General features: G+C 46.8%; 1 long non-coding RNA gene across 2 annotated transcripts; it reads left to right on the top strand.

Moving 5' to 3' along the window:
- The first annotated feature begins 601 nt into the window (after positions 1-601).
- On the top strand, positions 602-9,677 carry LOC122546818. 2 transcript variants are annotated; one of them, XR_006310815.1, is made up of 3 exons: positions 602-627; positions 717-838; positions 9,514-9,677. It is a non-coding gene; the product is annotated as an uncharacterized LOC122546818 (long non-coding RNA). The 2 variants fall into 2 exon arrangements; XR_006310814.1 differs by lacking the exon at positions 9,514-9,677 and adding an exon at positions 7,270-7,365.
- The last annotated feature ends 654 nt before the right edge of the window (positions 9,678-10,331 follow it).

The following is a 10,331-nucleotide window of genomic DNA, read 5'->3' on the forward strand; positions in this document are numbered from 1 at the left end:
TCCTTTGTCTGTTCTTCTCCCTTTTAAAATTAACATTTTTTTCCAAAGTTCCAAAAGAATGCCACAGCAAATAAAACAGTAATTGCTGCTCCTGGAATTCAAGGAAGTCACCTCCAGCACCTAAAATACCTCAAAAAAAAGGAGCAGCTCTTACAGCCAGAAATTTTTCCCGTCCTCCATCTTGGATTACCCAGAATCCAAGCTAACATTTGGAGTCTAGCTGCCTCTTCATCAGCTCTGCTGGTTTCCTGGCTAATATCTATCCTTCCATCAGCATCTAAAAAAATGTCAGGTCATCTAATAGTTACCATGCTGTTAATTGTGGGATATAACAGTGCACAGATTCAGTGCCACATTTCGCATATTACAACGGTGAATTTGGTTCCATACTATGCACATGTTTGACTGTAAAATATCTTGACCTTCTGAGGGGTCCCAAATAATTATAAGCTTATTCTGGTCTGTATACAATGCCAGGCAGTGGCTGGAACAATTGACCATTGCCTCCCTAAGATTTGTTTGACTGCAAAGATCAATGCAGGTTATCAACAGTGAGAATGCTTTACTCGTTATTAACTGTTGTGTTCTTCTTAATTGTACACAGGAATTCAAAGGATTAAGAAAGCGGTGAGTGTACATTATATGTATTGGTGTATTTAATTTTAACTATTTTAGTTAATATTTCAAGCAAACATGTTGTTAATCCATTTTCTCAGACTCCAAGAAATGGGACAAAAAACAGAAGCGAGTGTGGTAAGCAAAGGCCTGGAATTGGGAATATTCAAGGGACCCCTGCAATATACTGTCTGGAAAGAAATGTTACAAATCCTCTCACCTGGTAAGTGGTGTATGGGTTGGTTATAATTCTCTCTCCAGTAAAGATTGATAGATTTACTACAATTATCTCTTTCTGGTAAATACAGATGGATTTATTGCAATCCTTTTACTTTCCCAGTCCAACCAATAGATAAACGTCTTGTTCTGCGATCACACTAATTCATAATATGGTATGTGGAACTCAGTGCCAGTGTGATGACTGGTATGTAGACCATATACATCAAAGACAGGCAGATCATATCAAATGGCAGTCTGTTTGGCTGTTCACCAAACATGCAAGGTACTGAACAGACCCAATCAGCCCATGATTTCAAAACTCACAACACAGAGTCCAATTCTAGATGTGATTCTGCAATCGGGCAAAATTTTCTGGAATATCCTTAAAAATGAGGAATTATGCTGAAAACCAATTTAGAATTGTCAGTCAGGCTCACAGTGGTGCTTTTGTGTTTACTGGAGGCAGTATAAATTAACGCACAGGACTCTTTTCTTAACAAGCAGAAAGAGATGTACCTACAGAGTGTCTGTTTCTACTCAACAAAATAGGGGACAGCCATTTGCCCATTCATTTCACAGGGCAATATCTTGACCAATCAGAGCCAACCTTCCTGGTTTAAAATTTATCGAAGTCTGGCAGTTCACTGTCAATCGCCATTAACTGGTGCATTTTCCATGGCAATGCCTCTACCAATTGCAGTCCATTTGTCAAGTAATCATCACTCTCCTCTCACATAAGTATGAGCTTGTCTTTTGAATTGGAATTCTTGTTAAATGTTCTGATGTATGCAAGTCAACTGTCAAGGGAATATCCAGCCTTCACATGAGAGGAACTACATTTCAAACTATATCTCACTGAAGGTGCTGAGGAGCAAATTACTGAAAGGAAGGGTTTGACACAACAGTAAATATGAGTTGAAAAAAATATCAATGTGAATGCAATAGTTTGATCATTTTCGAAAATGACCAATTCATAAACATGGCCATTAGAAAATGCCAAGCCAGCAAAGCTAATCAATAAAATCTATTTTACACTTTCACTTAAGAAGGAGGCAGAGAGGGAGAGAAACTTGTGCCTTTAATCTTGGTCAGCAGGGCGATTGGTGAGGACCCGAGCTGAGCAAAGGAATTAATTTTACTGAGACTATTTTTGCATCCACATCTGATGTTATCATGGAACATGCACTCTGGGTGGAATTCATATGAAAGTGGGGATCAGAAACAAGCTGCCTTTTACCTTGGGTTTTTCTGCAATGGTATCTGGACAAGAAGGAGGGTGTGTACATATCCAATTCACTCCCAGTCTCAGGGTTCACTCACATTCACTCTCACACACATACAGAGCCTCTTATTCACTCACAGACTCATTCATAGAATCAGACAGTCCCTGCATTGTGGAAGCAGGCCCTTTGGCCTATCGAGTCGACACCAACTGGCTGAAGAGCATCCCTCCCAAACCCACTCCCCGAGCCCATCTCTGTAACCCTGCGTATCCCATGGCTAATCCACCCAGCCTGCACAGACCTGCACACTCTGGGCAATTTTGTATGATCAATCTGCCTAACCTGCACATCTTGGGACTGTGGGAAGAAACCAGAGCATCCAGAGAGAGCCCACGCAGATGTAGGGAGAATGTGCAGACTGTTGCTCGAGGCTGGAGTTGAGCCTGGGTCCCTGGTGCTGTGAGGCAGCAGCACTAACCACTATGCCACAATGCTGTCAGAAAACCACTCTCTGAGTCACTCTTTCTCTGTGGATACTGAAGGCACAAGGGGTCTATACTATTTGAGCAAACTCAGAGGAGAAAAAACATAGTTTAAAACAAAACGTAATAGTGTAATTAGAACTGAACATGCTGCTTGTACTATTCTGAGCTATACAAATTGGACCAGTATGCTTCATTTGCAAATTTTACTGGATTTTCCTTAAGTAGGGGTCAATCAATTCCATCTGCAGAAATAAAGAAATGGAATTAAAAAGTAATAAAAATTGCCTGTTTTGTGGAAGGAGAGTCATTTTCTAACAAGAGGCTTATTAGTAACCGAACGAGAGGGGGAATGTGTCACATTGGGGAGCTGTGTGTTGTGTGCAGATGTTTTTCCAATAAAGAGAATTAGAGTCAAATTCTGAGTCAATGATGGCCTTCTGTAAAGTATTCAGTTAGTCCGATTTCTCCACTTTATCCATGTGTGCCTCCAAAGTTTACTTCATTCAAACAACCAAACCAGTTTCCTTCCAAAGCCATGGATTGTTTCAGTTTGCACTGACCTTGTGAGTAACCAAGTTCAGGGCATTACCACTTGCTGCATTAGAAAGATGTTGCACCATGTATCCAAAACTTTAAATGTCCCTCTCGTGCTTGTACTATGAGCAGATGGGAAGACTATTGTCCTTGCCCGCATTATCCAAACTGAGCATCATGTTGGAGGCTTGTATCACATCTGCCCACGAGTGCTTGTGCTGCATAGAGAACAAGTTTAGCTTCTCCACCCCAGCCTTGTCGCTGGAGCTGTTCTGGGAAACCTTGGCTTGCCCCCTCTAAAGGACATCTTTTCTAAAGTAGGGTAACCTGGACCTGAGGCCTAATCGGAGCTGGACCAAGGTCCAGGAAAACCCCCCCCTGCTTTTGTACTTGTTTCTTCTGATGGCCAACATCTCCCAGGCTGTGCAGCCTCTGGTTCTCTCTCGGTGTGTCCTGTTTAAGGCAGGCATGAAGAGACCGGGTGTCTTTGGAGACCTTTCCCTTGAAAGGCAGAGGTAGCAGAGCTCTTGAATCTTTTGAAGGCAGAGATGGATAGATTGTTGATGAATGAGGTGGGTTGGGCATGGGAGTAGGTGGGAATGTAGAGCCGTCAGATCAGCGTGACCTGACTGAATGGTGGAGCAGCCTAGAGGGGCTGAATGGCCTTACTGCTGCTCCGAATGATATCTTTACACATCCTGCCAACATCAAAGAGCTGTACACAAGCCCTGCCAGTTCCTCTGTTCCTGCACATCATGTAGACCTGAATTTTAGTTTTTCTATTCGGAAGTGGGGAAGGAATGGAGAGCCACACTGGGAAGGGTTAGGAATGGGCTGTAGTGCAATGTAAAACATGGACTAACATATAAACACCAAATGGGGGAGACAGTGACCTAGTGCTATTATCCCTGGACTGTTAACCAGAGATCCAGATAACGTTCTGGGGAATGGCAGATGGTGGAATTTGAATTCAATGAAAAAATATTTGAACTTATGAACCAAATGATGACCATAAAGCCTATTTTGATTATTGGTAAAAGCAACATTAGTTCATGAATGTCTCCTAGGGAAAGAAACTACCATCCTTACCTGGCTGAGATGTGACTCCGCAGCCACAGTGATGGGTAATGAATGCTGGCCTAGCCAGAGATACCCACGTCCTCATGAATGAATAAAACGTGTTCCTGTGTCCCTCCAGTGTTTGCGCCATGAGCTGATGATGAGATTTCCTTTCCTTGTCCATAATGTCTGAACCTGACATAATCTCAGACACTTGTAACAAATCTCCCCCTCTGTCTCAATGTTTATGTCAGTTCACGCTGTGTTTTTCTTTCACAGCCAAGAGAGTCACCATCACAGGAACTGCCAAAGATTAGATTACTTACAGTGTGGAAACAGGCCCTTCGGCCCAACAAGTCCACACCGTCCCGCCGAAGCGCAACCCACCCATACCCCTACATTTACCCCTTACCTAACACTACGGGCAATTTAGCATGGCCAATTCACCTGGCCTGCACATCTTTGTGTCTGTGGGAGGAAACCGGAGTACCCGGAGGAAACCCACGCAGATATGGGGAGAACGTGCAAACTCCATACAGTCAGTCGCCTGAGGCGGGAATTGAACCCGGGTCTCTGGCGCTGTGAGGCAGCAGTGCTAACCACTCTGCCACCATGCCGCCCACCATGCCCTCACAGTTCACTGGTGGTGGCCAGCAAGCTCAGAGTCAGTCCCCTGAACTGAGGAGGTTCCAGATCTCCTGGTTATATTTTTCTTTTTTTTTATCTTTCTTCTCCCCTGCGATAGTGCTTATTTTTCCTCACATCACCCATGTTGTGCAGGGACTCAGCAAAGATACCAATTGCAGAAATAATTGTAGTCAATACTCCTTCATCAGGAAAAACTTCAATGTGGCTGGGAACCAGTAATAAGCAAAGCCCGAAAGGGGCAATGCTTATGTCAAGGACGTTAATAAACTGCATGAGGTTTTTTCCAGTTGTGACATGGTCGCCATTCGGTCAGCTTTTCATCACATTTTTCTCTTCAAGTAAGATGTCAACATCTGCCGTTGGGGGTTTGTACAGCATGTTAGCTTGAGATGCTGCATTACTAACTCAGTGACACTACCATTACAGCACTGCTTCCAAAGGTAGGGACGCTACCACTACACTGAAACTCAGGTAGCATTGGGATTTGAACTAACGCCCCGAGAGGTTGTAACCTAGCACCTCGGAACACTGGGCCACATTCCAGATATCTAACATTGGCACAAAGACATGGTTCAGACAAACACACGGATTATTGCATTCCTGGCGTGAAGCCAACAGGCTTAACCAGTTTGGGGACCAAACCTCGGACTTTAGGGTCATTTAACTCACACAGTACCTGTCAGAGCTTCCTGCCCAACTCCATGAAGTGTTACACTCCACTACAGCCTACCCCCTCCCGCTGTGACCCTCTATTGATGTTTCCTCATTCACTTATCCAGCTTCCCCTGAAATGCACACACTCTCCAATCCAAACACTCCCTATTGCAGCAAGCTGCATGTTTTGTCCTCTCTGGTATGGTGGCTCAGTGGTTAGCACTGCAGTCTCGCAGCGTCAGGAACCTGGGTTCGATTCCAGCCTCGGGCGACTGGGGTTTGCACATTCTCTCCATCTCTGCGTGGGTTTGTTCTGGTTTCCTCCCACAGTCCAAAGATGTGCGGGTTAGGGTGGATACGCCATGCGAAATTTCCCCATAGTGTTCAGGGATGTGGAGCTTAGGTGCATTAGTCAGGGGTAGAGGAATGGATTTGGGTCGGATACTCTTCGGAAGTTCGATCTGGATTTGTTGGGCCAAAGGGCCTGTTTCTACACTGTAGGGATTCTATTCGAAAGATGTTTCTATTATAGAGTCATAGAGATGTACAGCATGGAAACTGACCCTACAGTCCAACTTATCCATGCCAACCATATAACCCCACCCAATCTAGTCCCACCTGCCAGCAGCCGCCCCATATCCCTCCAAACCTTTCCTATTCATATACCCTTCCAAATGCCTCTTAAATGTTACAATTGTACCAGCCTCCACCACTTCCTCTGGCAGCTCATTCCATTCAGGTACCACTGTCTGTGTGAAAATGTTGCCCCTTAGGTCTCTTTTATATCTTTCCCCTTTCACCCTAAACCTATGCCCTCTAGTTCTGGACTCCCCCACCCCAGGGAAAAGACTTTGCCTCTCTACCCTATCCATGCCCCTCATAATTTTGTAAACCTCTATAAGGTCATCCCTCAGCCTCTGATGCTCCAATCCCAGCCTGTTCAGCCTCTCCCTGTAGCTCAGATCCTCCAACCCTGGCAACATCCTTGTAAATCTTTTCTGAACCCTTTCAAGTTTCACAACATCTTTCCGATAGGAAGGCATTTATCTGAATTAAACTCCATCTGCCACTTCTCAGCCCATTGGCCCATCTGGTCAAGATCCTGTTGTAATCTGAGGTAACCCTCTTCGCTGTCCACTACGCCTCCAATTTTGGTGTCATCTGCAAACTCACTAACTGTACCTCTTATGCTTGCATCCAAATCATTTATATAGATGACAAAAAGTAGAGGACCCAGCACTGATCTTTGTGGCACTCCACTGTTCACAGGCCTCCAGTCTGAAAAACAACCCTCCACCACCACCCTCTGTCTTCAACCTTTAAGCCAGTTCTGGCTAGTTCTCCCTGTATTCCATGAAATCCAAACTTGCTAACCAGTTGATTTCCCTGACTGGATTTTATACAATCCCTACAGTGTGGAAACAAGCCCTTTGGCCCAACAAGTCCACACTGACCCTCTGAAGAGTATCCCACCCAAACCCATTGTCCATTCCCCTATACTTACCCGATATGTACCTAACCTACACATTCCTGAACACTATGGGACAATTTAGCATGGCCAGTTCACTGAACCCGCACATGTTTAGCCTGTGGGAAGAAACCAGAGCACCCGGCAGAAACCCACGCAGACTTGGGGTGAATGTGCAAATGCCGCACAGACAGTTGCCCGAGGTGGGAATTGAACCCGGGTCCCTGGCGCTGTGAGGCAGCAGCGCTGATCCCTGAGCCACCATGTCGCCACAACAGTTGACAGCTCTTCTCTTGATGGTGTCTGGTTTTGATGGTTCCCGTGTCGCGCGTTTCTAACCTTCTTGTTATTTTCACAAACAAAGTGCCAGCGCCGCTCACCCCGGATCCCAGCACAGCGCAGGCCAGGCTCCTGCTGTCCGAGGACCTGACCGCGGTCCACGCGGCGATGAGAGGAGAAACCTACCGAACAACAGGGAGAGGGTCGAGCCCTGCACCTGCGTGCTGAGCAGCCAGGGCTTCAGACCTGACCGCGGTCCATGCCGGCGATGAGAGGAGAAACCGACCGAACAACAGGGAGAGGGTCGAGCCCTGCACCTGCGTGCTGAGCAGCCAGGGCTTCAGCTCCGGCCGGCACACTGGGAGGTGGAGGTGGCTAACAAGACCGACTGGGACTTGGGCTTGGCCCGGGAGAAATCCCAAAGGAAGGGCCAGATCACGCTGATGCCCTCGGTTGGCTATTGGACCATATGTCAGAGGCAAGAGCACATCTACGGGGCCCTGACTGCTCCCTCCACCCTCCTCAAACTGGGCGCCAAGCCCAAGAAGATAGGGGTCTACCTGGATTACGAGGGAGGGCAAATCTCCTTTTACGATGCCGACAGCATGACCCACCTCTACACCTTCACCGACACCTTCAACGGCAAACTCTTCCCCTTCTTCAACCCCTGGTTAAACACCAGGAGCTCCGAGCCCCTCAAATTGTGCCACGTGAAACTGTAACGGGTTCAGGGGAAGGGGGAATGGGGCACACCTCGTCAGAGCTCTAACATTGGTTGGGGAAACGTGATGCACAAATCTCCAGGGAAATCCAGCAGGTCAAGGCCTCAGCCAGTTGGGAGTCTCCGGAATTTGCCAGTCGATCCACTGCCTCCTGGTGTCTGCCTCACCCTGCCTCAGCCTCTCCATTATTTGTCAGCACTTGCTAGTTATCCACATTAACCCCCCCATCCCCTCACCCTGACAAGCAGTTTAAACTGGTGCCCATCTCATGGATTCATCTTTCTTAATGCCATGCCAGTCTGCAGACTGAGTCACCCTGGAGTTTTCTAAAGTTGAAACCTTGTCATTCGAAAATGTATTCTGCATCTTCTTTCCCTTATTCTCAGTCCAGTACATCTTTCCCTCTGTTTCTCTTTCTGTACCCGATATTGATCCTAATTTACACTGCGTTCTTCACCACACGTTCCTCCATTGTCTTCTCCATCTTTAACTCTCAGGATGGTCAGTCCTGCTGTTCCCTGTGCTCCCACTTCCTCACCTGAGGTGATGTCATCAACGCACATGTCCAGCAAGGTAGGACATGCAAGGATTTGACGACATGCAGGACAAAGCAGCCTGCTTGGTTGGCACCCCATTGAGAAACATTTCCTCCCTCCCGCAATCAATGTTCAGTCGCAGCAGTGTGTACCATCTACAAGCTGCACTGCAGAAATTCACCAAGGCTCCTTAGACAGCTCCTTCTAACCTCACGACCACTGCTGTGTCGCAGGAGAAGGGCAGCAGATACCTGGGAACCTGCAAGTGCCCCTCCCACCTTCCTGACTTGGAAATACATCGCCGTGCCTTGACTGTCAGTGGGTCAGAATCCTGGAACTGGCTCCCGCATGGTAGCGTGGGTGTAACTACAGCAGTTCAAGGAGGCAGCTTACCCCCCGCTTTCTTGGAGGTAACTGGGAGTGGACAATAAATGTTGGCCTGGCCTGTGACATCCATGTCCCATGCATTAATAAAACAAGAACAAATTGGACTCAATCTGAAGGCTGTAGGAAACTGTAACTGACCATGCCACGAGATGAATTTTACACCTCACCCATGCTGGGCGTGTTTTTGATGGGGTAAGGGTCACATTAAATACAAGGGCTGGGCAGCTCACCACCTTCCCACTCACTTGTAAGTGCTGTCACTCACTCTGGTGGGAGAAGGGAAGGAGTTCCCAAATCCGCTGCCTGCTCACTATTTCTGACTAACTCATGAATGGGCCATTAAGCTGCTCCTGTTGCTGAGTAATCAACCCATTTTTAAGGGGACATGACACAGAAAGATGCAGGAGAGCCAGAATAGGGATATCAAACTCTCACAGTAATTAAGTACACAGGACTGTTGTGTTACATTCAGTCACCTCCTTTATCTGTTGCCTATTTAATTCAGAGTCCTTTACTTCAATGTAAACGCGTATGAAGTGACTGTTTTGCGCACTGTGTTCGAAGGTCAGTGACTAATCCTGTTGTAAAGTGCCTGGAGATGTTTGCTTCTCTATTAAAGATACGGCTGAAAAGCTAATTGGGCTTGTCGTTTTTACTCGGTTTTCTCCTTTTGTCAACCACAAGGTGTATGTGATTCAGGTAAAACGATACCATCCTGTTTGTCACACAAGCCGTACTGACCATTACCCAGCAGCAAAGATGCCAATTCGGAAGCACACACCTCCTTCTGGAATGTGCCTATGCAGAAGAAGTCTGGAGAGGAATGCAGTGGTGTTTGTCGAGGTTCGTCCCGAGCAGCGCCGTGACGCGGGACTCCGTGCTCTACGGCCTGTTCCCCAGGACGCACACCGAGACGAACATCAACTGTGCCTGGAGGATCATCAACTCGGTGAAGGACGCTCTCTGGGTGGTCCAAAACCTGTTGATCTTCCAGCTGAAGGAGTTGACCCCGACTGAGTGTTGCAGACTGGCACATTCCAAAGTCCAGGACTACGTGTTGAGGGACGCGCTGAAGCTTGGAGCAGCTGCCGCCAAGGCGCAGTGGGGAAAGACCACCATGTAACATCTGCTTGCCAAAGCACAGGGGTCCGACGCAGTAAGGGGGCTCCACAGACCCCCAACTAAACAGGTAATGGTACAGACCTGTATATATGAATGATTATTCTGTCTCGGTATACCAAGAAATGGAATGTTTCTATATGTCTGGCATGACCAATTGTACAGATCATCAAAATATTTATGAATAAATATATTTTTGAAATAAAAAAGGATAATTCTTCAGGCCCTGGAGTGGGGATGTGCTGGGAGATTATTTCTGTTCAATGGACAGCCTCACAGTAAAGGAGTGTCCCTTTAGGACGGGGAGAGGACAATGTTCTCTCACTCAGAGTGGGGTGTGTCTTTGGAATTCCCTGCCCTGAGGGTCTGTGGATGTTCAGTCA

Source organism: Chiloscyllium plagiosum, unplaced genomic scaffold (genome assembly GCF_004010195.1).
Source record: "Chiloscyllium plagiosum isolate BGI_BamShark_2017 unplaced genomic scaffold, ASM401019v2 scaf_11437, whole genome shotgun sequence".
NCBI classification, from domain to species: domain Eukaryota; kingdom Metazoa; phylum Chordata; class Chondrichthyes; order Orectolobiformes; family Hemiscylliidae; genus Chiloscyllium; species Chiloscyllium plagiosum.